Here is a 25336-nt window from a genome sequence, read left to right as displayed (position 1 = left end):
CAGAGGTCAGGTTGACAGGACCCACCTATAAACTTACCAACATGGCTACTGCACAGGGCAGGGGAACAGCTCTGTGAATCCCTGCTCTGGAGTAGGATCTCACGGCTTCCCCGTGGTCCTGCGCTCCGGAAAAATCCTGAAGCGGATCCAAATTCTAACACGGAGAGTGGAGCCCATGGACACTTTGGCAGTGCTGCGTGGCACTCGGCCAGCACCACTTACTCTAAGCTCCGTGGCTTCGCCGTGTAATGCACAGAAGGGCTGTTTCGCAGCAACATTTGGATACTGAGTAGGAAGGAAAATATGCCCAGAACCAAAGGCTTTCAGTGCCGGAGCTTCCCGTCGTGTGGCAGGGGTGTAAGACCGGCTTCAGGTGCTCAGTTTAGGGCAGAGGCGAGTGATGCACGAGGGACAGGGTATGGCATTCTGGAGCGGGAAGCCCAGAGCTCCTCGGAGTGCTCGAAGCAGCCATGCGGAGGCAGGGGAAGAACCTCCGCAAACTAGTTGGTGCTTCGCACCACCCTGCCTGAACGGAGGTGAGGGAACGGCAACAGACCCCTGAAAGGAACAACCGTTACCGCACACGAGGAGAAATCCTGGAGACCAGGGAGGGGAAAAGGATTACGGTGTGGCGTGGGAAATGCCCGAGCCCCCCGGTGCAGCGCCGGGAGCAGGGCAGCAGGGCGAGCCCGCCGAGCACCCCGGTGCTGCCCGCGCTGACGCAACCCCAGCGCCCAGGGAGGGTCGGGCAAGGAGCCAAAGAGCACCGACACAACCGGTGCGGTTGACTCAGCCCCTCCGCCAGCTCACACGGCGGCGGAAACCCCCCTCACTTTCGCCGTTCCTCAGGCCAGGGCCCTGGGCGGGGAAGGGGAAAGGAGCGGAGCAGCGCAGCAGCAGCCACTCGCTTACTGCCCGGGCTGGAACTGCGGGCAGCCGCGGCGCGGCCGGCCTCACGCCGCAACAGGTCTGAGCGCCCCCGTCGCTGCCGCGGACGGGGAGACCCGCCGGCTGGGCGGGGAGGGCTCCGGGCGGACCCCCACGGGCGGGCCGCGCACCGCCCGCCGCCGGGCCACCTCGGCTCCGGCCGACACCCGCCGCCTCAGCGAGCCCGGGCTCCGAGCGCAGGGCTCCCCTCCGAGGCACGGCGGGCCGCCGGTCCCCCGGGGCGGCTGCCCCCGCGCTGGGGGTGGGGGGGCGGCAGGGCGGCGCGGGGCCCCCCGGCTGCGAGGCCGGGTTTTTCCGGCGGCGCCGCCAGAGCGCCCGCCCCGGGCCGCGGCCGCGCCCTCCCCCGCCCCGCCGGGCCGCCCCCCGCCCGCCCCCGCCCACACCTGGCCGGGGCGGGCCCTGCCCGCCGGCTGCGGGCCGACTCGGCGGCCAGGGCGGGTGGCGGCGCAGCGCAAGGCCGCGGCGGAGCGGAGCGGGGTTCGGCCAGGAGCAGCGCCGCGCCTCGCCGCGGGGCCGAGCGCGGCCAGCCGGGGCCCGGCCCAACCCAGGTGAGCCCGCGGGCGGCAGGTGGCGGCGCGGCGGCGGCGGCGGGGCGGGCCGGGCCGGGCTGGGCTGGCGGCGGGGCGGGCGCGGCGCGCGGCCCCGGCGGGGGCGGGCTGGCGGCGGCGCGCGCGGAGCGCGGTCCCGCGCGGCGGCGGCGGCTGAGGCTGAGGGAGGGGACGTGGAGCGGAGCCGCCGGGCGGTCGGTCGGTGGGGAGCGGAGCGGGTTCTCGCGCGGCGCCCGGAGGCAGCATGCGGGCGGCGGAGCCCCGGAGCCCCGGTAAGTGGCTCGGCTGCGGCGCCCTCCCCCCCTCAGCCCCGCGCCCGGCTCCCGGCGCGGCGGGATCGTCTCCCGGGGAGCCGCCAAACTCCGCCGCCTGTTGAGCCCCGCGGATCGGCGCTCCCGAGCGCCGGCCCCGCCGCCCGCCTCGGCCCCGCCGCCGCCCGGGTGCCCCGCGGGGGCCGCCGTGCGCTGCCGGAGCCTCCCCCCGCCCGCCGGGGCCGCCACGCGGTGCTTGGCGGCCGCCGGCTGCGCCCCGCGGGGCCTCTCCGGGGATCGGCGGGGAGCAGCCAGGCACCTGCCGGCGCCGCGCTGCCGGGGGCGCGGGGCTCGTTGCCGCGGCGTGACCTTCCCGGCGGGCTGCGGCGCTCGGGGCAGCCCCGGCGGGCGGCCCTCCTGGCGTGGGTTGGGGGGGGGGCCGTGTCCCGCGGGGCGCAGTCCTCACCGCCGCGGGGCGTCCCGGGCGCGGTGCCCCCGCCGTGCGGGGAGGCGCGGGGCGAGCGGCAACGGCCCGACCCGTTTCCCCGCGCTGGTGCCGGCCGTTCCGCGCCGGGAGGAGGGAGGGCGCTGCAGCGGGGCGCGAGCCGGGCGGCGGGGGGCGGCAGATCGCGCCTTCACCGCCCCCCTCCCCCGGCGGGGCGAGCGGCCGCCGCCTGGGAGAGCGCGGGGCTGCCGGGCGGCGGCGTCTTGGGTGGCGAGAACAAAGGGCCCCCGGCGGGAGCGGGCCGGGAGCTGCGCCCGGCGTGCGGCTCCCAAACCCGGGCGGGCGGTGGGGTTCACCCCCGGGGGAGCGCGGCCGCAGCCTCCCCCCGCGGCCAGCCCCTGCCCCGCGGCCGCCCCTGCAACCTGTTGGACCGCCCGGCTGGTCGGGAGCCCCGGGGGGGTGCCCCGGGGGGGCGGGCAGTTCTCCCCCGGGGGAAGCGAGGGGGTGCCGGGTGGCGTGGAGGGGCGCTCGGGTGGGCTCCGGCAGCCGGAGCGGAGCCTGGAGGCGAGCGCTGCAGGCGGGCGTGATTGCCTTCCCGCACCCAGAAACTGTTGGACCCAACTTGAAGCAGTTCAGATACCTGGCGAAAATTGCATTTAATGCAAGAAAGTCTTTCTGCGCTCTTACACGGAAGATCTGTTCCCGCAGACCTCTTGTGTGGAAAAGATGTGCTCTGTTTCCAGGAGACTGACTGGGGCAGCTGTTTTAAAGCGGTTTGGGGTTTTAGATGTAACCAAATGAAGCTGTATGGTCAGTATCAAATAAAAATGTTCTCTTGTCAAGTGTAGAACTGAGCCATAAAAAGGGATTTAGCCTGAAGATAACTGGATAATCAAAGCTTCTGATGTAAGTTGTGTTGAATATTTGCTGGTTTAGAGATCTCTGAAGGTGGCCTGCTTGAGCAGGGACGGTGAGCAAATAGTTTCCTTATGCTTGCTTGTATAACCACCTTTGTTCATTTTTCAAGGTAAATGTTAGAGAAATGACAAATTTAAATTGAGATTACTAAGGTCTGGTGCTGCAGATGGCTTATCTTTGTGTCTGGTTACTGGTGATTGTTCCAAGCCTACCAGTGTGGCTTTGAAAACAGCTTTTTAAATAAAGTCCATTGCACTCCGTACGATAATGCAGGAAATGTGTGGCTCACGAGGATGGTTTTATGGAGGGAGCGAGTGTACTTCAGTCCGGCTTCACTATTTCTGCTGTGGTGGTTGGCTGTGGGGCTGAGGACGTAGGAGTAATAGATATCTGTACACTGAAGTGCGCGATCAGCAGTCTGAACTTCAAAAGCAAGAAGTAAAATCTGTGTGGCAAAGCGGCTGGTGTGTGATCTGGATGTGTGATGGGTGACAGTGTTGGATTATTTAAGTTCTCAGTTTCTGCCTTTAACCAACCATCTTAAAGTGCAAGTTTCTTAGCGTACGTCACTGGCATGCGTCCTGGTCGTTGAAATAGGATGCAGCATGACCGTACACATGAAGGGGTTAAAACAGCTTATGGCCAAAGAGTTAATGCATCACTTCAGCTCAAGAGATTTTTATAATTCAGCTTAGTTAGAAATAGTGCCATCTGCCCTTTTCTTTGCATGTGCGTGTCCATAAATATGTCTTGGATAAATACTGGTTGGGGCCGTTAGCAAAATAGTAGAAGCCAGAGACAACACTTTGTTCTTATGCATGTTGCCACTGAAAATGACAAGTTTCTGGAAAATCAAAGTAGAAGCCATCTGACATTGTGTCTGCATTTGGTTGTGGTGTGCAGGTATTTTTAAATTTTTTATTTTTATTTTTTTTGTAACTATGTCCTGCTTTTGGGAATGTGAGGTAACTGTCATTGGCTAAAGCAGAGAAGACAGTCAAAGCTTGTGATTATAAGGAGAAAGATCTAAGCTTGTGGGTAACGGAGAAGAAATGTTTTCCTCTTTGTGTCCACATAATGCAGGGCTGTGGGAAGATATGCTTAATGAGGGTGATTATTGCTGTGGCTTTCCATAAATCCACTTGTAATGGAGGCTTTGTACAGTTACTTCTGAATCTGTACATTTAAAAACTGCAAATAGCGATAATGGAGTTGGCTAATAGCAGACTGTCAAGTAAGTGCAATCCTTGTGATAATGTTCAGCCATAGATCTTCGTTTAAGCATTACTTTTAAGCAGAAAATGCTTCTTGTAGGTCATAGTATATGCAGTTGGGAGGAAAAAAACCCACAGTTGTTGCTGCTTGTTCTTGAATCTTAACCAGCTAACGTTAATTGTGGAATGGGTACTTTTTCTCTCCAGCTTTTTAATGGATAGCAGAAGATGTATGGATTGGTAGGTCTATTTGATGCAAATTTAGATAGTAGAAAGGAATAATAATAACAACAAGCTTTAAAAAACTGACTGAAGAGATCTACTCGAGCAGTAAACCTGTGGCTGTATGCAAATTAAAGTTGGGACTTGCAGATTTTGAAGAATTGCAAACTTCCCTGTAAAGCACTGGAGTGAACTGAATGCCACCAGGCGAGTCTGAGCTGATCTTGTTAGTAGTATTAACCAGGACAGACCTTTCTGTTTCACTGTTTTTTTCAGTGCCTCTTAGAAGCCAGAGTTGAGAGTTAAATTACTCATGTCTGTTTTGCAACTTAAAAGGTAAGACAGTAGGGAGAATTTTTAATGTGATACCTGACCCTGGTGCAGAAGGATGTAATATCACATATTGTTTTCAAGTAAAGCACTCATAGTAGCTGCTGGATGTTTTTTATATTGTTTTGAATGAATGCAGTTTTAACTTATGTAGCTAAGAAACAGCTTTTGAAGAAATCTGCAGTGTGAGTTGCTTATGTTTATGTTTGGAAGAATTCATTGAGAAATATTTGTGATGCTCACCATCGTTGCTTACTCTCTTCTAAAAGCAACACCTTGACTTCCATCTTTCATACACTTTGTGACGACTCCTTATGTGGGTTTACTTTTGCTCAAAATCTGACCATAAAAGTAAGCTTTGTTTCTACAGATCTTAGTGCAGTGTTCAAATCCTAAAATGTATGCTTCCTTTCCAGTAAAAACTTATAATTACATGGGGTGGTAGCTAACTGGAAAGTATTGCAAAACATATGTAAGAATACTGTCATACAAACTCTAAAACTGACGAATGACTCACTGTGCCAGTGCTATATCAAATTCTATCTATACACAAGATTTAAATGACAAGTTTACTTTAGGCAAGGAATATGCAATTTTCTTGTACTTTTTTTTTTCTTTTTTCCTTTTTTTCCATCTAATGTCAAGTGAGCTTAATGAAATGGTACATGTGGGCATACAGGAGGCACCAGTTGTAGAGCTTTAATGAGCAAAGGGAACAAGCACTGCTTGGCTCTATTTGTGAAGATGATAGAGACATAACTATTCGGTATATTAAAAACCAAGTTCATGGTACTGATTCGTATCTTGAGACATTTGTTTCTTTTAATTTACCTCATCGTGATTTGTTTATATGCATTTACTAACATTTTTTCTGCTTTTGTTTTCTATAGAGGGAGGTACTTGTTTTTTTAGCAGTATGGATATTCATCTTTACATATTTGTATTAGTTGAGTTTCTAACTGTCATTTCAGAATTTTGGCAATATTTTTGTGAATAAAATTCAGGTCACTGCCAAAATGAAAATGGGATGATGTTCAGCTTGGGAAAGGGGCCCATGTTTGTAAGTTAAAGAGGAAAAGACCGCTTTCCACTGCAACAACACAAGTTTTATTCATGCCTTTGACTCTGTGAGTGTGATTTATCGTGAGAAGCTTCACAGAGCTTTGGAGACCCACCCCCAAAAACCCAGGACATGTAAACAGGCAGTAACATCCTGTAGCTGGGAATCCTGTGTGAGCTGGGTGGAGGACAGGGAAGAGGAGGATAGGGGAGACTGTGGAGTGGGGTATTGTGGACTTGTGCTGTTGTGTGTCCCACCTGCATCTCTGGATGCCAGGGTGCCTGGTGAAGTGCATGTGAGGAAGCCTAGCCTGCAAAGCTAAGGAACCCAGTATCCACTCAGCTATCGGTGGAAGACTTAAAACTCTTCACAACCTCTTCTTTTAATTTCTGATACAGCCATAATCCATTCTGCCACACAGCCTATCCCTTCTGCTCTCTGTTCATCGTCGTCTTTCTGGACTGCGGGGAGGATGTTGTGCATGTCCTTTGTCTTCACCTTATGTTGTTCATGAGAGCTGCAATGACCAGTGCCTGCAAATGTTTTTACTGTCTGTAGGAAGGTTGATGTCTCCTCGGGCTGTGAAAGGAGGCTTAGGAAGGGAAGCTGGAGCAGTTGCTATTTAGTGCCAGTGTGCACAGAGTGTATACACACCTGTGCATTACTGAAAAAAAATAATGAAACAGGTCTTGCTCCTTCAAGGACTCTATTATCTGAGAACTTTTCTAAAGATCAAAAATACAGAGATAAGTTAGGGTTTTTGGAGCAGAGCATGGAAGCAATGTACATAAAAAGCATGGTTGAGAGCAAAATTGACGAGCATCTCCTGATACCTGGGCTTGGTGCTTGGAGGAAGTAGCTCTTTTTGGATGCTTTCATTAAGTGCAGTCCACTGTATAGCTGAAATACAACAATACCATTAATCTGGGAAGGAATAGGGTGGTCCCACTTTTATTCTTGTCCTTCAGCAGGCATAGAAGCTTCCAGCTTACAACCTGCCCAAAAGACATTTATTTCTTGGCACAAAATTTCAGCTGCAGCTGGCAAGTGGGTAAGTACTTTCTTCCAGCTTTATTGAGAAAGAGGGGAATTATTTAGGCTGGCACAAAAAGTTTATAGTTTGGAGTTGTCAGATGAAATTGAACAGAGAAAAAATGTGAAGGCTGGGCATGTGGCATCACTCTTTGAGAAGTAGCGCTGGAAATCCCATCATCACTTGAAACCAAACAAAACATGCATGTGCTTGACCATGGTGAGGAATTATCTATTGGCTTCATAGGCCTCTCTTCCATATTTTATTTTTTTTTATTCTTGCAAGTGTAGTGTTTGACACTGAATTGCATGTGTGTATACAAAGGGTAACATCTGTTCTATTTTATGAGATCCATATAGTGCAGTTGCTTTTATATCCCTCCAGTGTATGGATTCTTCTCTCGTGTGTCATCCTCGCTGCTGAAGGCAGCCAGGCACTTGAGCTTTGTAATATTTCTTCTCTCTTCAGGAGCAGGAAGTTATTCATGGGATGGTACTTGATTCTTCAGTTAGATTTCCTCACAAAATTAGATCTTACAGTGTTTTGGAAAAGCCATTATTTTTCTAGAGGGTTTTGTGAGTAGGGGATGGAAGAGGGATGATTGTGTGGCTCTTTTTCTGGAGGAGTTTTGGTAATTATGTCATCAGATTAGATTTTCTGCACCTACCTAGAAGTATTTTGATAGGATTGGGAAGGTAAATAAGATCTTAGAAGTATGAGAGAGGCTAGTTTAGTGTCTGGATTTTAGGGTATATATTTATAAATACTTTTTTTTTCTTTAAATTACCTGGCAGATATTGTACTTCTGATCTTTTTATCTTGAAGGAGAACTGTAGAATTGGTAAAGGGGATCCTTTTGGACGTAGTGTGTTAAAGAATGTGTTGGAGGTGTTATGTTCTTGGAAGGCATGAGATGGGGGAGAAAGGAGGAAAAAGTGACCTCTTGGATGGAGTTCTTGCTTTTTTATACAATGCTGTTTTCTTCAAATACAAAGGAGTTATGTTTGTTTGTATCTTACTAAGTAACATTTGTTTCACCAAATTTGATCAAAGTTTTAGTTGTTGCAGAATCAATAATAATTCTCTTACCTTTAGGAAAAACCTGTAATTTATGAATGTACTGTATTGTATTTTAACTACTTGTAATACAGAACTGCAAGATTACACAAATCGACTGGAAGATGCATGCAAAATCCAGTAATACATTTTCCGTGTAAAAGTTCAGTGAAATATGAAACGATTACCATAAACAGTGAAAATTGGCCTCTTAAACCTATGAACTAGAAGGCGTGGAAATAATTTTGTAATATATATTCTCATTGGTTTTGTTGAGGCTGTTCTTGGCCACCACCAAAATTCCTTTACAGTCTGAAGTATTCTAATCTCTGTGTTATTATGTGGTAAAAAGATGTCCTCGTCAACTGGTATTTAACCTGAGGAGGAAACATGCATTTTTAAACATGCATTTTGGATACTGTCTCCTCACTAGCCTTGTTCATGGGTAGCTTCCAATTAATAAAATGCAGATTTGAAGAATTACACCTAGGGAGACAAGTATTTCAGCAGATCGTGGAGTTACAGCTGTAGTTCTGCCTCTTGATGCGAAGGTAGGATTACAAACTTTTGAAGGAAAGTTTGTTGCCTTGAAGTGAGATGAGATGGAAGATATTGGTGAGATGGAAGTCTGTAGCTAACAGAGTTGTTGCTCTTGTTGGTTTGTGTTTTCTCTGGACTCTGCTACGCCTTTGTAGCCTGTAAAACTACATTTTATGCTTTGGGTGCAGTTAAGGTAGAGTACCTGTTTGAAGTCTTTTGGTTGAAAAAAAGTCATTTTAGATTGGCTGTTCATTAACTTAAATTTCCTGAGGTCTGTCCTGTTGCAGGGGGTTCATTTCAACATAGGTCAGTAGGTACCAGATCCTACTTTTTCACCCAGACAGATCAAGTTAGGGAGAACTCATGGAAGCCTCTAGCATGGCCATGATTTTAGCCGCTTTTTTTTTGGTTGATGCAAAGCATAGCTTTCTGTTATTCACAGCTGGATTTTGGATGAGAGTGAAGCGAGTGTGGGCTCTCACTGCCCCCACATTTGAGTGGGCAGGTAACCGTCCTTTGCACAGAGATGTCTACCTCCTGACAGGGAGCATCACACTTTGTTTTCCTTTTGCTTCTGCTTGCCCTGTTGGTCTGGGTCTGTGGCCGAGGCTCTGATGGCAAGGGCACCTCTCGCCTGCGTGCAGGACAAGTGCACAGAAATGTAACCTGTGTGCCTCAGTGGTAAAACTCCAGCAGCTCTATAGGAGCAAGCTGTTACTTCCAATAATTGTACTTGGCAGCTACCATGTTTCTTATCTGAAGCTTTTTCTTTGTCAACACTATAATAAAGTATGCTGCTATCCTACCTCTGTGCCAGTCTTTTTCTTATGCCTATGGAGGGAATAAGGAGCATTATTATAAGAAGGGAGAGTTCTGAAGGGTTAAATGGCAGCAGCCAGTCATGGGTTTCTAGTGCTCCCCCACCCCAGTATCAGAAAGCTGGGCATCCTTTAGGAGCAGCATTTTACTAAAGAGCGATCACAAGCAGCTTCATTGGCCAAAACCATACAGGTGGGTGAATGTTTGTCTTAAAATAACTTGCATGGAATTACAGGGATTAGCAACTTGACTGCAGTGACGAAAAACATCTTCAGTACACTAGAAATTGTGAATTGTGTTTCATTTGCTTAGGCCATTAGGTGTTTAGGGCAGCACCATGAATTGTACGGTGTTAAAGAATACATTGCACAGCAGTTATGTTGCTGAAAAGGATTTGTAAGTATAAGTTTGAATTGGAGATATTTTTTTTTCCTTATTAAACTTTGAAGAGTTGTGCTTTGAAGACCAGTGGATTTCTGATGCCTTTTAAACATTGTCTACAAGGAGCAGGTGAGGTGTCTCCTGACCTGTTTTGCTCTTCCCCTGCGCTTGAGCTGATATCTATTATATGTTTGTTTTAGATGTTCTGGTTTTGGCATTTAGGTGATAGGATGGGCTGACACGACTGTGTGGGTTATAAATGGAGGATGAGCTCTCAGATATTGGCTTTCTTTGTGTCTGAAGTGAGTTAACAGCCTCTTGGATTCTTGTTGCACAGTGTAATTAAAATAAACACTATAATGCTAATCATTTATGTATTTTTGCCTGTGGGTGAAGTTTTAAATTAGAAGTAGCTATACTTCGGTGGAAGTGGATTTTTTTATTTATTTTATTATTATAATGTTGCCTGTTTGCAGTCTGGTAATATTTCTGTGAGAGTGCATAAAAAATATTGCTAGGCAGATTTGTTTTTGTTTTTTATTACCTAATTGTATATTCTAGTAACGATGTAATTATTGCTTTTAACAAAAACTGCCTGACTTGAGTGTTTAATTCCATCAGACTCAAGCAGTCACTGATGAGGTGATAAATGATAGGTTATATGTAGAAGTAGATTTGCAATCATTTGCTGCTTTGGGGGAAAAAAAAATGTTTTGTTTCTGTCCAGTGACTAATGTTGAAAATCAAAGCGGCGCACCAGATGTTTTTTCTAATGACTGTGGTTCAAGGTCTCTTTTGTATGGAGGAGGGTTTTGCCTGAGTTTGTCTTTTGGCTTTGAAGTTTCTCTCGCTTGTTAACGCAGCACTCCTCTAAATCTTTTGCCCTGGACTTCTCTGTGGGCAGGTTTTATGGAAGAGCTCGTTTCCCAACCCTTCGTGAGTCTCTCAGCTCCCGGTTCATCGGGAGGTGGAGGGGCAACAGCATTTTTATAGTGTGAGCTGAGCACTTCCATTCACTTGTGTTTATTTCATAGAATTAAAACAAGAATAAGTGTTTTGCTTTATTTGTTGATGTCTGATTAGGAATTAGTGGAAGAAACTGAATCGCTGGTGTGATTAATGGTAGGTTTTGTTTCTGATGTATGAAAGGACTCATTGTCTGAGGCTTTTCCTCCATTGCACTCTGCCTAATCCTGCTGAAATCACGCTAACGATGGCAGTGCTTGAGGCTCCTTGTCTTGCTTTCCTGCGTGCTTAATCATACAGCTGGAAGAATTTCATCTTCCAAGGGATGGTTGCTTCTCATGCCGAATCTGCTGTCACATTGTAGGGGCCTTGCTAGGAAGGTGGGCATTAGTTTGGGGGGGTCTCGGCGGGGAGAGGGTGGTTAATCTGAAATCTGCAAACTGATCTAATTTATGCTACATTTGGGTTCTGAATCTGGGCCTGATAGTTTTGTTAACACAAACTCTTTGCAGCCGTGGCTGAAGGAGGTGAGCTGCCTCATTGTAACTTTTTAATTCCTCCCAAATTTTTGTTAGATCCACTTCCTGCAGTTGCTGAGGTAGTACTTCTACAGGGAGGAACTTTAAAATTGCTAAGTGTGTGTTTTCAAAAGCAATTTAAAAAGTTGGAGATGTGTAGAAATGAAGACATTTCTAAAGTACATGGCAAGAAACTATAGTGGACACAACTGTTTCTTTTTGAGAAAAACCTGGAAGAAACACAATACCCCATCCCATGAACATTAGCCTGCCTTTTCCTCTGAATCAGGTTGTCACTCCAAGGTCTCAGAGTGATTTAAAAACATAAAATAAACTCCCCTGAGGAATCTATTAAAAATTATGTGGTTCACTGGACATTCAGTGCACGTTCAGTCTTGGAATCCATTACATGTCTGTAAAAAAATAGTCTCTGACGAAGTTGGTCTGAGTTGTGTCCCTTTTGGCAGGTGGGCGTGAGGGAATTCCGTTGTTTTATTTTCCAAACAGAAGTGTGCAGAATTAATATTGATTTTTATTATAGTTGTCTGCTAGAGCCACTGTATCCAGGGGTTGTATGTCAGTTCTGCTTTTCTAGTGGCAACGTTCCCTTTTCCTTTGGTTGAAGTCTGTAGTTGTGGAGCTCTGGAAGTAATTGGGAAACGCTGTTTTTTTTTGTTTTTTTTTTTTAATCCTTTGAATTCAATTTGTAAAGCTTTATTACCTAGAATTAAATTCTTATCAGGTTGAAATGGGGCATAAATTCTTGTTGAATGGAGACAAATGCTATTAGGAATCGGTGAAACTAAGCTATATTTTTAATCCTAGATTTATTTTCATTTCTGCTGTTGTACATTGAAAACACTTTAGATCTACTTTGTCTACCTGTGTTGGTATTTTCTTGTTCTGATAATTTTTAATGGTTAAGTCTGGGAGAGACAATGTGTGTTGGATTCCCACTGACGGTGCGGTTGTGTGCTGTGACACGGGTTACGTTTCTGGGTGCCTGGTGTAGGTGTTGTCAGTTCCCATCAGCACGTGCTGCCTTTGTGTACCGAAGAGACTTCTCATGTTACTGGGCAAAAATATTTCTTTTGGAAGAACTTTCCCATGTTTTCAGCTCATGATGGAGAACTGTGACATCTGCTTTGTTTGTTTTTGATTGCAAATATTCATAGTTGCTCAGAGCTCAGTAGTTTTTCAGAGCCTAGAGTCAGGTAAGGACTTAAAACACAAATAATGGGCAATCCCTTTGGATATGCAAGTTTATTTGATTAACCCACCTGACCCACAGCATTCGAGAGCAGTTAAATATTTGGACAGTCAGCAGTCCTGTTAGTCATGTTTCACTGGGTGATGGCCACCTCCATTTCTGGTTTGCTGCTATTGCCAGGTCTTGTGCCATCTTGAAAGGGAGCTGGTGTGTGTGTGTGGGAGCACAGCGGGTGCTTTTGGGGGTGTTGCTGACCCAGGCTCCTGGGAGCAGCTGGGGATCCATGTTGCGGCAACAGCATCATCTGTGTTGGGTAAGGGATCGGAGGCAAGGGAGAAAATTGTTAATTGCAGATTGTCAACGCTGTGAAGGCTGGCTCGTAGATAAAGTTACTACCCTAAGCAGAAATAGCAACGCTGCCCTGAGAAGTGTAAAAGACTTGTCAAAACCTAATCTAATCTCCTGCATTAACTGTACATTGCAATAATGAATAAATGAAATTCCAGCAAGCTGAGATGGTCCAATTTTAATAACTTCTCAAAAAATCAGAATGAAGTATTGCACTGGAAGAGGCATATCAGGGTTATCCAAATTTCTTTCTATGGAATCGTTTTTAATTTTATGCGAGCGTACACTAATGGTTTAAGAACTCATTTGTCTCCTTGTCAGCTGCTTGACCGGTGTTTTAATACGAAAGACATGGGTTTATTTTGAACCGGTCTTGTTTTTCTGTAGGTGTTGCAGCCAGCTGGAAAATTGTTTGACTCTTTAACTGCTGTGGTTTTGATGCAGTGTCTACTGTAAGAATGTAAGATTTATGTAAAACCAGTAATGCTTTCAATTGTTGTATTTCCATCTAGATTCAGGGGAGGGGAGTAGCTCTTCATGCTGAAGCACTCAGTCTTGCCCTTTTTCTGAAGATCTGTGGTAACTCTCTGTATTATGACTAGGTAAAATTCCAGTCCTTGCCAAAATCTGAGGAAAGTAAGGAGAAAATAGCTGCTGCAATTGTAACTTGGTGCATTTCTGGATGCATTACTGAAGCTGTGCTGGTAGAAATATTGCTAGTAGGTTTTATGGGAGAGAAAGCTAGTACAAAAAAAAAAACAACCCAAACCCTTTTGGGATTCAAATGTGTTTTTAAAAACACTGATAGTACCTTTCTGTCTATTCTGGCAAGAAAAGAACGTGATTGTAATGTGTTTTTGTCATACAGGTTTTGTGAGTGACTAGACAGGATTCAGCTCTGAATTCCTAACTTTGGAGTGTCCAAATTGTGCATAATTACCTTAAAAGTCAGGTTTTGGAGATGCAAATTTTTCAGAAGAAAATTAATGAGAAATCTAGTGTAATGTGCTACTGTTTTTCAGTATGGTTTTCTCACCTGAAATTACTGAGTTAGAACAATTTTAGATTTAAAATATTTATTAAATTTTGATTCTGAAATGAGCTGTGAACAAGTATTCTCCTGTATTTGTGGTCTCAAAGTGAAAAATGTTTTGATTAATAGAGCCACTACATTAGTTTTTATGGTAGTTTGCTGTGACACAAATGCAGTTTCTAGGTGTGCTTAAAGATGTGAGATTGGCAGACTTTCTGCTGTATCTTTTCACCTAATTGCTTTATGGGTTTGCATATAATCTTGTTAATTGAACCGTTTTTATGTGATCGCTAAAGCATCTCTGAATGGGTAAAAAGTGCTTTTTATGGACCGAGGGGTTCGTGGTGTGGTATCAGTTGTGCGGTGGGTGTTCGGGTGCTGCTGTTAAGAGAAGGACAGTATGGTGTTGCTCTGCATCTGCCTGGGGAAATGCAGTTGTCTGAGCCGTCGGAAAAGAAAACAAAATAGTTTGCCTTGGTGTGAAATAACTCACACAGCTCAGTTTCTCAGTGCTGTCTTTTGTGTGTGTCTGTGTGAGGAGCAAATGTGTTTGCAGGGTGGCTTTGTCCGTTAATGGCATGATGGAGGGGTGCAGAGCTCCTGGAGGGGATGACAGTAGGTGTTTGTCAGGTTGTTGTGCTTGCCTTCTGATGCCACAAGACCTTCTCAGAAGGGTTGTCTTGCTATAACTAGTGTGGGTAAGTGGAAATGAATGACTTCAGAGGAGGTTTAAGGTAAAGGCGAGTGTCACTATGAAGGTAACTCCAGGAGACCAGTCCAGCCAGCAGCTGTGGGCTGTTTCCTGAGCACTGGCTGTGACCCTTGGTGTGCATGGGCAAGCCATGAGAGCTACTGACAAGCTACAGAAATCCTGAGTGGATGGGTGGCCTCTTGCTTTGTTTAATAGTGGATTATTATTATTTTTTTTCTTTTTTTGAGGAGGGATGGACAAGATGCTGAGAGTTCCCCGCTACAACGCTTTTCAGATCCTTATTTGAAAGTGTTTTAAAGAAGGGACATCAGAGGCTGAGATACAAAGCAACCTTTTGAAGTTAAAAGTGGGTCTGCATGAAAATGAACTGCTTGTCTGTGGAAAGAGTCAAGTGTGAAAGGATAGGATGGTTTCACTAAATGAATTTGATAGTCTGAATAAGTGTGGCGAGGCAGAGAGGAGAATCTGGAAAGGTCAGGACTAAGCATGTGACTCTAGACGAGGCAGTGGAAAGACATGAAAGGAATTGAGTGGAAATGCCTCGGTTTACACTTTTTTTTACTTAGAAGAGATTTATTTATTTTGGTGAGGGTGGTCATAAAAAGGGAACTTTAGAAGCTTGCTGCGGAGAAGTGGGGAATCTGATTCCTTTGGGATCTTGTACCTTTTTCATTCAACTTTTGTGTGGTTTCAAATAGCTAAAAGATCAAAGTCCAAAGGAACTCCCTGTTACATGTGCAGTTCCATTCGTAGGACTGCTCTACTCTGCATGCTCTCCGCAGTGGACTGCTTCAGCAGCTTTTTGTCCCAAGTACAGGATTTCTTATTATTGCTGTCTTGGTTTCAGGGATCCATGTAACTTGCAGATTTTAACTCCTGTAGTTTGTGATATGTTCTCTAGGTCCCTGATACTGCTTAAAAGGGTAAAGTGTGTTGTATTTGTATTCGGTGTAGGTAAATGTGAGGTGATTTGTATTAGTAGCAGGAAACTGAACTGTTTGTACAAAGTGATGGACTGCAGGTTGACTGTCACTACTCGGGATGGGATCTTGAGACCAGCAGTAGTTCTGTCAAACTATCAGCTCTGTGCTTAGCGGTGATCAAGCAAGCATATAAAATGTCAGAAAATGCTATGAAAAGAGTAAAGAATAAGATGGAAAGCATTGTTATGCCATGTCTAAATCCATGGTTTGTCCATACATTAGGTACTGTTTCATCTGCGCTTCATTTCATCTTAAGAGCAGATGGAAGAAGTATGGAGAAACACAACATGAGTCGTTAGAGATGTGGAATGGCTCCCATGTGACAAATGAATGGGAAAGGGATGGTTAAGAAGGGTGCAACAGAGGTCTGTGAAATCATGAGTAGGAGGGTTTGGCTGTTTCATCTCAGTGTTAAGAGCAAGGAGAAGTCAACTAAACTTTGTAGGAGCCAGGTTCAGACCCTGGAAGAAAGAAGTGGTTCTTCATACAGGGGTGGTAAGCCTGTGGAACTCCTGGAAAAGATCTGGGGACTACTCAGTGCCAGTCTGAGGAAATCTTTACCAGTGGAAGTATTGAAGGCTACAAAGGATCTTGGGGGAAATGCAGTTGTGCTTATCCTGTTCTTGTTCTTTTCTAGCCCTGCTTACAGGCTGTGTTGGAGGCAGGCTATTAGGCTAGCAGGACCTGCGGCGTGACCCAGCACATCCGTTTTTATGTTTGTGTCCTGTGCTTTGCCATGAACTCAGTGAACTTTGTGTCCCCAGTTTGCTTAACATAGGGCAAGCCCTCTGCAGTAAAGCCTTTGCCGTGGAACGAACTTTCTTGAGCAAGAGCAATGAATAGATAAGCTGCAGCTGGCAAAAGCTGAAAGCAAGAAGGGGGAGTTGCTGCTTTCCCGTTCCCAGTTGCTGTGGCTTACCTTATGCTATTTTGGTGTCTGGCCATTTCACTGAAGTAGCAGAAAAATAACTTCGGGGGGAGGGGAAGAGCTGAATAGCTGAATAGCTTTCCTGCTGGTTAGTGGATTAAAACAGTTCATAGGTGCAGCAAATGCCCAAGGCGATGGCACTGCACAGCCTGAGAGGAGGCGGTGAGGCATCCTCCTTTTCACCACTAGTAAGCCGTGAGATAACTCCGATGTCTCGGGGCACAGCCCACCCATCTCCCAGCTGCAGTCTTCCCTTGCTTACGCTGACTTCAGTGATTGTTAAAGCAACTTGTGGAAGGCTACAGCTCAGTAATACAAAAGAAAACTATCAAGTTCTGCTGCAGTCTACAGTTTTTAGCAAGCTTAAATAGACCACAAATGGTGCTCAAGCAGGGCTCCAAGCCAGCATTGGGTAAATGGCAGCAGTGCCCAAACAGGCATGAGCAGTCCCTTTTGCAGTGGTGGCAACCTCTCTTGCAAAACCAGACAGCTGCTGCTATCAGTGTGTAGCTGCTTCCCACAATGTGGTAGAGGCTGTGACTCTCTTTGCTGTCCGAGACGCGTAAGCAGTGTCATTACCTGCCCCCTGTAACCTTGGGGTGCTCTGGAGTGAAAAGGGCACCTAAGTGTGCAGGTGGGCAGACGTTAACTTGCTTTTGCATTCAGGGGAGGATTAGGAAGTGTTTTCCAAAAGCATCTTGAGAAAAAGGGAAGGTGGTGGGAATTAGAGCTGGAGCAGAGTTTCTTCCTTAGTGTCTGTGGATGATATGGAGATGTTGCTTGCCCAGGGAACAGCAAAAAGCTAAGTTCTACTGCTTCTGTGAAAGTGGATTGTTTTCTGTTAGAATGAGTGCTTTTGTGTACAAAATGCTGATCAAGGTCTTAACACATTTAATGTGTGCAAAAAAGCAATATTTGCAAATGTGCCCGTTTGTTTTAAAAATGGATGGATCATGCTTTATGCCTCCTCCTTTTGACATCAGACCCCCCTGGAAGGTTGTGATCTTCAGGGCTTTTTATTTTTATTGGATAAGAACCAAAAAAGGCCGCCATACAGAAAATGAAGAGAGATCTGCTTTTAGTTGAAGGGAGTTACCTTGTGGATGTCATAGGCACCTATGAGCAAGCAGCGGTGAAGGATAAAGATTTTTGTTTGGTTTCTTCTAAGGGAACTAACACTAGAGATTGATGGAAAAAATGTGTTTACTTTTAAAAAATATAATACAATATTAATGACTTACAACTTTTCTGCAAATGTCTTCATCTTTCTAGGTAGAGCTTTGTACCCTACCCGTATCAAAAGAGATTTGCTCTACTGCTTCTATCTAGTGCTACATGTCAAAATAATTTTTCTCTCATGGACAGGCCAGCAAAATGTCATGTAGACTTTTTTCCATTATCCTTTTAGTACAGGCAGGTCAGCAGCACTTTGTACAGGACTAGAAAATTTCCCTGCTTTTGCAAGGCTGTGTAAATAGGCATATCGGTGGCCTGCTTTTCCACACTTCTGTAGTGTTTTAGAGTCTCACAAACTTACATTATTTTTTTTCTGAAAGCTTTACAATTCAGTTTTAAAACGGTGCTAATTCAGTGTGTCTAACTAGCTGAAGATCATTAATAGCTTCTCTGTTCAGTACAGATATGCAGTAAATGCTATTAAATAATTCACTTATTTTCCTCAACTTCTTTTTCTGGTGGCCTAGCTTTTAAAATCTTTCCTAAAATGTTGTTTGAAATCTTAATCTTATTTCTTCTTTAAAGATTAATTCCATAAGTGTGCAGTTTATGGAGGAGAATCTTCTATTATGGAAGAAACATACGCAACTTTTATGATGGATTTTGAAAATGTCAGTGTGAATATAGGCAGGACTGGTGATGGAAGATGGTTGTAGAAAAGTAGCACATTTTGTTTAGCTCTTGGAGCGTATGTGTTAAGGATGTGGATATTAAGGCAGGTAAAACAGGCTACATATATGGAAATATATTTAGAGTGGTGGAAAATGAAAGCATCTGAAGGTACTTTTTTTTTTTTTTTAAATTATTTTGGTCACAGTCACAAAAGCTGTCCAAAATTTAAACTATTCAGTGAAGGGAGTGGGTTATACTGTGACTTTGATAACTTTATTGTGAGGAGAAATTGCTCCCACAGGCCCGCTATCAGGAGTTGCTTTTTGCAGGGAATGTGGCCTGGATTCATGGCATGCTTAGGCATTGGTCATCAGTCCTCAGCTTGGTTTTTATTTGGAATTTACACTGGCTCACTTCTTCATCTAGGGAACTGGTTCATGATGGGTGATTTGCAATACAGTCATTCTTTCCACATCGCCTGATAGCTGCCTTTATTCTACTCCTTGGTGCGCTGCCAGAAATAACAATTAAATCCAAACCTTTACCTGCATTTTATCGAGGGCAGATTTGAACTGATTTCTGATGAGATCTTTGTTCTTTGAGGATCATTGTGGTGTTTTGGACGTTTTCCAAACGTGTTTAATGGTCTTTGGTCTTCCCCCCCCCCCCAGAGCGCACAGGAGAAACTTGTGTTTTCTTGAGCTTGCTGACTGTTTGCCCTGTGGTGGTTATTAGCCTGTCAGGACTCTGTGTGGGTCTGTGCTCGCCTCGTTGTCCTCTGTCCCCACTGGACATGGTTAAAGGCGTTACCCCGTTCACACTAGTGGAGTATGACTTGGGTCACACTGTGTCTCTGTGAAGCATTGTGCTCAGGGTTACTGCATGAAGATTGTGGCCTCAAGCAGCAAACTCCTTAGCCAGGAGCCTGGAGAGGTCTGCAGCTGGGGGAGAGTCAGTCTTTTCTCCAGGTTCGGAATTGTCCCAAATAGCTCCTTCTGGCCAGGGCTGAGTTTTGTTGGAACAGGCTGATTCATACCTGTTTTCCTTCTCACCTTGTGCTTCAGAGCAGAAGCTGCCTGGTGTATCCAAGACATCAGGAGGGCTTTGCCTGGCTGGACAGCCAGACCCTGTGGGTAAACCTCCAGGTTGGTTGTCCCAGTGGTGTAGAGCTCCAGGGCAGTGATAACCCAGCAGCTGTTGCAGTGGACGGCAGCATGTGCTTGGAGGCTGCGCTGGGAAGCAGCAACGCAAGTGATGCGGTTGGGAGGGCGTTCTCCACCTGTGGTTTGTGCAGTGGTGTTTCTCGTGATGCTGAACAGCAGCTGGTGGGAGCTCTGCTTGCCCCCTCCTGGTCACGGAGCTGCTGGCAGAGTGCCTTGGCATGAGGCTGTGCTTGGTGAGGCTATGCTGAATCGTTATTCCCCTGAAACACACCGCTGCTGGGGCCCTTGGAGTTGTGTGTGCGCATTGCACTGCTTGCAGGCACCTGCCGATCAAATGAGTCCTTTGACTTCTGGTTAAAGATGGGAACAGAGGTTACTTGCCTGTGAGTGGAATCCTTGAAGATGTCCAGACCATGCATGTTCATTTGTCCTCCTGGACTTGCTGACCAGGGTTGGAAGGTGTACTCTAGTCCCAGCCCCTCACCCCGTGCCTGTGTGCGTGCAGAATCAGTGCTGGTGAATCTAAGGAAGTCTCCTCTCTCCTCTGCAGTGCTTTGTGGCTGCTCAGCTCGTAGTTGTGGGGCTGCGCATCTGGAATTTGGGTTGGTAGTAATGCTCTCGCTCACTGGTTCTCCATCAGTATGCTCCTTTCCCTGCTCCGTGGAGTTGCAGCTGCAGTGCTTGCATGCGGGGTTTCATGGCTGCCCCTTTCCACCTGTATTACTCATGCTAAAGACTATTTGTAGCTGCTAATGATTTGCTACAAAGACTGCTGCGGAAAGTGAAACATTGCCCAATTGAATATTTATTTTAGCCTGGAAAACAGCATTTGACTCATTCACAGCAGGATGCATAATATTTATAGTACTTGAAATGCTTGTAAATACTTGTTGCAAGCAACAATATAAGCAATGTTTTAAGCCACATGGAGCAGCTTAATCTCTCTGAAACTGTTCCCTGGATAAGTTTCTGATCTTATCAATACAGAAGACTGACTTGGGGTAATCTAATCAATGTTACTAATTTTTAAAGTAATAAAAATATAATTTGATATACCTCCAAATTGGCTGAAATACTTCTGTTGAAAGAGAAGTTCTTCAGATATCAAAATCCACTAATACTGTGTAAGTAAATAATAAAATGCTATTTGAGTTTTATTTAGTAGCTTTGCATAAGGAATTAAAAGAGATGCCAGGAAAGGTGAACAGTGGTCATCTGTGGCTAGGAAGATTTCACATGAAGAGAAGCTGAACTGTTTTGCATCAAAAAAAGGCAAATCAGAAGGGGCATAAGAAGTCTAGAATGTAATAAATTATTTAGGGAATCTAGGTCAGGAGACTGTTCTTGCGTTGTGAGACAAAGGAAATCTAAAACACTTCGAAGTTGGTCAGTTCAAGATGAGTGAAATGAAAATTATTTTTATGGTGCGTGCAGGAGGACTGTAGCAATGTTTGTATGGGAGGTCAGTTTTTAAAGCTCAGAAGAGAGATATTTATATAGGTATTGGGATTTGTGAAAACATTTAAAGAAGAAACAGAATGTTGTGCTTCACTTCTCTTTGACCAATCCCTAACTGTTAAAAGAGTAGCATGAAGCTTAAGCTGAACTAGGCAGTGTTTTCTCTGTTGGAGGTTCTTGCATCTTCCCTCAAGCCCTGCAGTGTCTCTGTAACAGTTTGGTGGTAGCTGGGTGGGCTTCAAGGCTGATCCTGCCTTGCTTGTAGCATCCTCTGAGGGTGGACATCTTGTACACCTCTGCAAGATCAGCAAAGTGCACTTTATAGGCTACTATGCAAGTAAAAATTAATAATAGGACATAGCCTTCCTCTGGGAAGCTGGCAGATCATGTCAACCACTTGATAGGTTTTTTATCTGCAGGTATAACTGTAATGAATTTTAATATTTAGATTAATATTGATATCTGGTGTGATTTTTGCTGAGTTGGTGCAGAGATTCTCGACTTCTGTGGATATTGGGTCAGGTCCCTTAAAGTCAATCCTATATCCTGTGCAAATTACTGTTTTAAAAGGTCTGTCTACCCTTACTTGATAGTTGTATACCATTGAATTAAAATATTTCAAATGACAAGTAGTAATCTTGCATGTTGTTGACATGGGAGGAATTGTCCAATTACCATGATCCCAAAAGTCTGCCCAAAAGGTTTGCCCAGCCAGCAGTATTTTTAGCAGTCTTTGTCTCTAAAGCAGGTCACATAGGTTCTTTTTAGCTACAACTTACTACTAAAATCTGCTTTGTTTTGGGAACACTACATTCATTTCTCAGAACTGGGGCAATTGCTGAAGGTCATCTTGGAGGAAAAAACTGTTTTTAAGCCTTGAGGTTTAACCTTGGGAGATATGATGGTGAAAACTCAACGTGCCAGGCAGAACTTATGTTGCAGTCAGCCTGACAAAAACTGTTGGAGCAAGTGATGATTGAACAGAAAGGACAGGAGAAAACAGGGGAGTTCAAAATTGTGTGGTTGATACATTGCTAAGTATATATAAAAAAATAATCCTGATTTTTTGATTGCAGGACAGCAAATTGGTCTTTAAAATGGGTATGTTGGTAAGGGAAAATACATATTTCTTTAAATTTGGTCTAATCTGCAGTTCAAAAGTACATATTTAGAACGAGTGTCTAAGCTAATGCTCAGCGGCAACGAATATATCTGGCAAAATTGCCACCCTTATGTTCATTCCTCTTTTCCTTGTGCAGAAGTAACCTGAAAACCATCTTGTATTTGAGAAAACTGCCATCCATGAGATCGCTGGGTTGCGGCACTGTTCGTGGCAAATCAATGGCACCACCTCTGTTGTGTGGCAGTAGGAGCATTCAATGAACATCACTGAGCAGTTATTTTAAAAGTTCTGGTATTAGTGAGTTCTAAAATCTCAGTGTCTAAATATGCTTGCAGTGTTGTTCTCTGAATAATGCATGCTCCTGAAATGGTCTGTACTGTGGAGAGGCAGGCTGGCTGAACGTGGAAAGGAGTGGGAAAACAAAGCGGGTGCAGCAGCTTGGATAGTCTAGCTTTCAGTTACGCTCTACGTTTTTCCTTTGAAAGACTTGACTGGGCTTGGTGTAGCTACAGCAGCAAAAGAAAACCAGAGCTCTTACCCTGCAATGTTTGCATCCAGGTAGACAAAGTCCTGCGACATGCCTGATACTAAATGCCAGGGTAGTAGTCTGTTTTGAGCGCTTCTTTGGCATTCATGTTTATTGATATGTATAGGTGTTCGAGCTATGCAGGGAAAAATGTGGATTTTGCATGGAGAGGACAGATCCTTGACACTGTAGGAGAAGAAGGTTTTGTGCCTGCTTGGTGTTTCAGCCTCTGTTGCAGTGATAGTGAACTTCAAAGCCAGCCATCTGCTGGGAGGTGCGGTACCACTATGCTTATGTCTCGTTGCTTTGCTTTTGTTAAAGGAAGCAACAAATTCATGCTGTGTTAAGATACAACAGGTAATTATAAAAAATTGGAAAACCCCACAAATTTTAACACTGCATATATGGTATTTCTTTTCTTTTGCTCATGTGTTCTGCAAACAGGAGGAGGTTTACCTTCCTCTTCCTCCATACATTTCTGGTCTGAAGATTGTGCTTGGAAGAAAAGAAATATTTACCTAATCATTGGCTGAGAAATGACCTTCAGCCAACTTGAGAGCTACCCAGGCTCATTGTTTGGCCCTGATGTAGTGTTGCTTTGCACTATTTATATGTGCCTGCCTCGCTGGGACTGTGCATGGTGTTCGCAGAACAAGCCCACGGTGTTTCCTGTGGGAGACCCTTCAGCACATCTGCAGCTTTCTGCTGCCCGTCTCGTTGGTGGGAGTGCTCTCTTCTCAAATGGTCATTTAAGTCTCTCTCGTGACTCTGGTTGTAATATTGGAGCTTTAGAAATGCTGTCACAAGGAAGCTTTCAGACGCTTATCCCTATTTTCCTTTCTTTTTAAATGTGTCCACCTACTACCGCATACTAGTCTGGATAAGCCCTGTCTCATCCCAGTGGTATTTGCATCCGTTTTAATACTGCAGACTTCTGTATTTTTTTTTCTATGTTGCTTGCTACCCAGAGTGGGCATATTTAGCTGTTGCTTCGCTCTTGCTTGATGTGGCATTTTTTTTTTGCATGTGCCGCCAAGGTTTCATTAATCTTTCTTGCTACCAGATCACACTGCAAACCTTGTAAGAATTTCTTGGCTCTTCAGTTTGTCACTCCCACTGAATATTTCTTTCAGATTATTTTCCTGTTGGATGTCTTCACTGCACTTTCCCAAGGAGAACCTTATTTTTAATTGCCTACTTCTCAACTTTCTCTGTCCTCGCTGGGGCTTGCAACTCCTAAATTTAGTATCATCCACAGATTTCAAGAACACACGTTTTACTCCTGTTCTGCATCATTAACTAAGATTTTTAAGTAAGAGAATATGTAAGAAGATTTCTTTTATCCTTGAGAGATAGTTTCAAAGATTTGGTATATGGTTTTAATTTTCTTTTGTTTATGTTTTTTGTACAGTGTTCTGTCTGTGTCAAAACTGGTTTCTTAAATAATTTTGAAAGTGTATCATTTGATACAGTCAAATGGTTTACTGACAGCCAAGTGTGTTTTATCTACTGTGTGGTTGCTATCAACAAATCACAATTCTCTAAAAAAGTGATGGGCTGTGTCAGATTGTGCTCATACTTTATAAATCTCATTTCTCATTTTGGTTGAAAGAAGATAATCATCTTCCAGGAGTGTTAGGCGCTGGTTTCTCCTATCTTAATAAAACTGTTCTTTCAGGAGCAGTAAAATTTGCTTGCTTATACGATAACAATTTTTGTGTGTTTTATTTTGGTGAAGCTGAGGTCTAAATATGTCTTTCATCTATAGATACTCCATGTCGTAAAGGAATTAGTGGCTCTGTCTACTAAGCTTGTTTGCTAATTTGTCTTCACTGGCTTAAGTCCTTGGAATAAATGATATTATGGAGTGGTTGTGATACGTATGTCTACATTTCCTAAGGCTTTTACTTGTAATTATTAATGCCCATTTGTAATGGCTATCAATTGGTACTTTACTGAGGTAATACAGATAAAAGCGTGGAACTGCAGTAGTGGGTATCGCCAGGAGTGTTTGCTGAGGATAGCTGTCTGTCATAATTTTGATTTCTCTGTGTTTGAGTTCGTATGTTTCTCACTGTAGGTGTCTGAAATTTTTACTTTGTGGTGCAGCTCATACTTGTCGCAGCTAAGTATCTGTGTGTGGGTGTGTGTGTGTATATATAAAATGTTTTATAAGTTCATAATTACATTCTAATTGTCCAGTCTTTCCTTTATTTTCCCTTTTAAATTTTAAAAGGTGGTCAGTGTAGCAAGCTACTTGAGCTTTTAATTCCTCCTCCTTCATCATTTATTAATGGTCCAGCCTATCCTTGTAATGGCCACAAAACATTAGCTCGTTTGGCTTTTATGCTGTGCTTATCTTTCCCTGCAGGCTGTAACTGGCTGTGTAATTCTTGTTGGGGTGTCCTCCTCCTCCTCTTCTCCAGTACAGAGGCTTGTTGAGACGCAAATCTTGGTGTAGTCTCCCTGGCACCCACATTGATCACATCTCCATTCTTGCATCCTTGCCTTTGCGAAAGCCTGGACTTAGTAAACTTCTGGGTTATTTTGTAGATCTCGTGAGGTTGTTCCACACTCTTAATCCTTTCTTCCACCTCCACACACTTAATCCTTTTTTCCACTTGACCTTATTCTGCTTTTCATGCCACATGGCTTTTGTTCCTGAAATGAAACTCCAGGACTCTGATGGACAACTGGAATGGTAGTTCCCAGTTCACCTGTGTGCCAAATCCATAAAAGTATTTGACACCAAAAC

At 44.9% G+C, this 25336-nt stretch overlaps 1 protein-coding gene across 14 annotated transcripts in view; it reads left to right on the top strand.

Moving 5' to 3' along the window:
- The first annotated feature begins 1388 nt into the window (after positions 1 to 1388).
- The window catches only part of PTPRF (protein tyrosine phosphatase receptor type F), a 392629-nt gene continuing 368681 nt past the window's right edge, over positions 1389 to 25336 (top strand). For 13 of the 14 annotated variants that reach the window (XM_037403550.1, XM_037403535.1, XM_037403537.1 and 10 more), the window contains exon 1: positions 1637 to 1768. The gene's annotated coding sequence lies outside the window, so the exon portion shown is untranslated. Of the gene's footprint in view, positions 1497 to 1636; positions 1769 to 25336 lie in introns of those variants that run through there. The other variant, XM_037403536.1, reaches the window with a different exon arrangement.

The sequence above is a fragment of the Falco rusticolus genome, chromosome 11, assembly GCF_015220075.1.
Source record: "Falco rusticolus isolate bFalRus1 chromosome 11, bFalRus1.pri, whole genome shotgun sequence".
Classification (NCBI taxonomy): Eukaryota; Metazoa; Chordata; class Aves; order Falconiformes; family Falconidae; genus Falco; species Falco rusticolus.
Note: the sequence above shows the minus strand (reverse complement) of the source record. Positions and strands in the feature narration are given on the sequence as shown.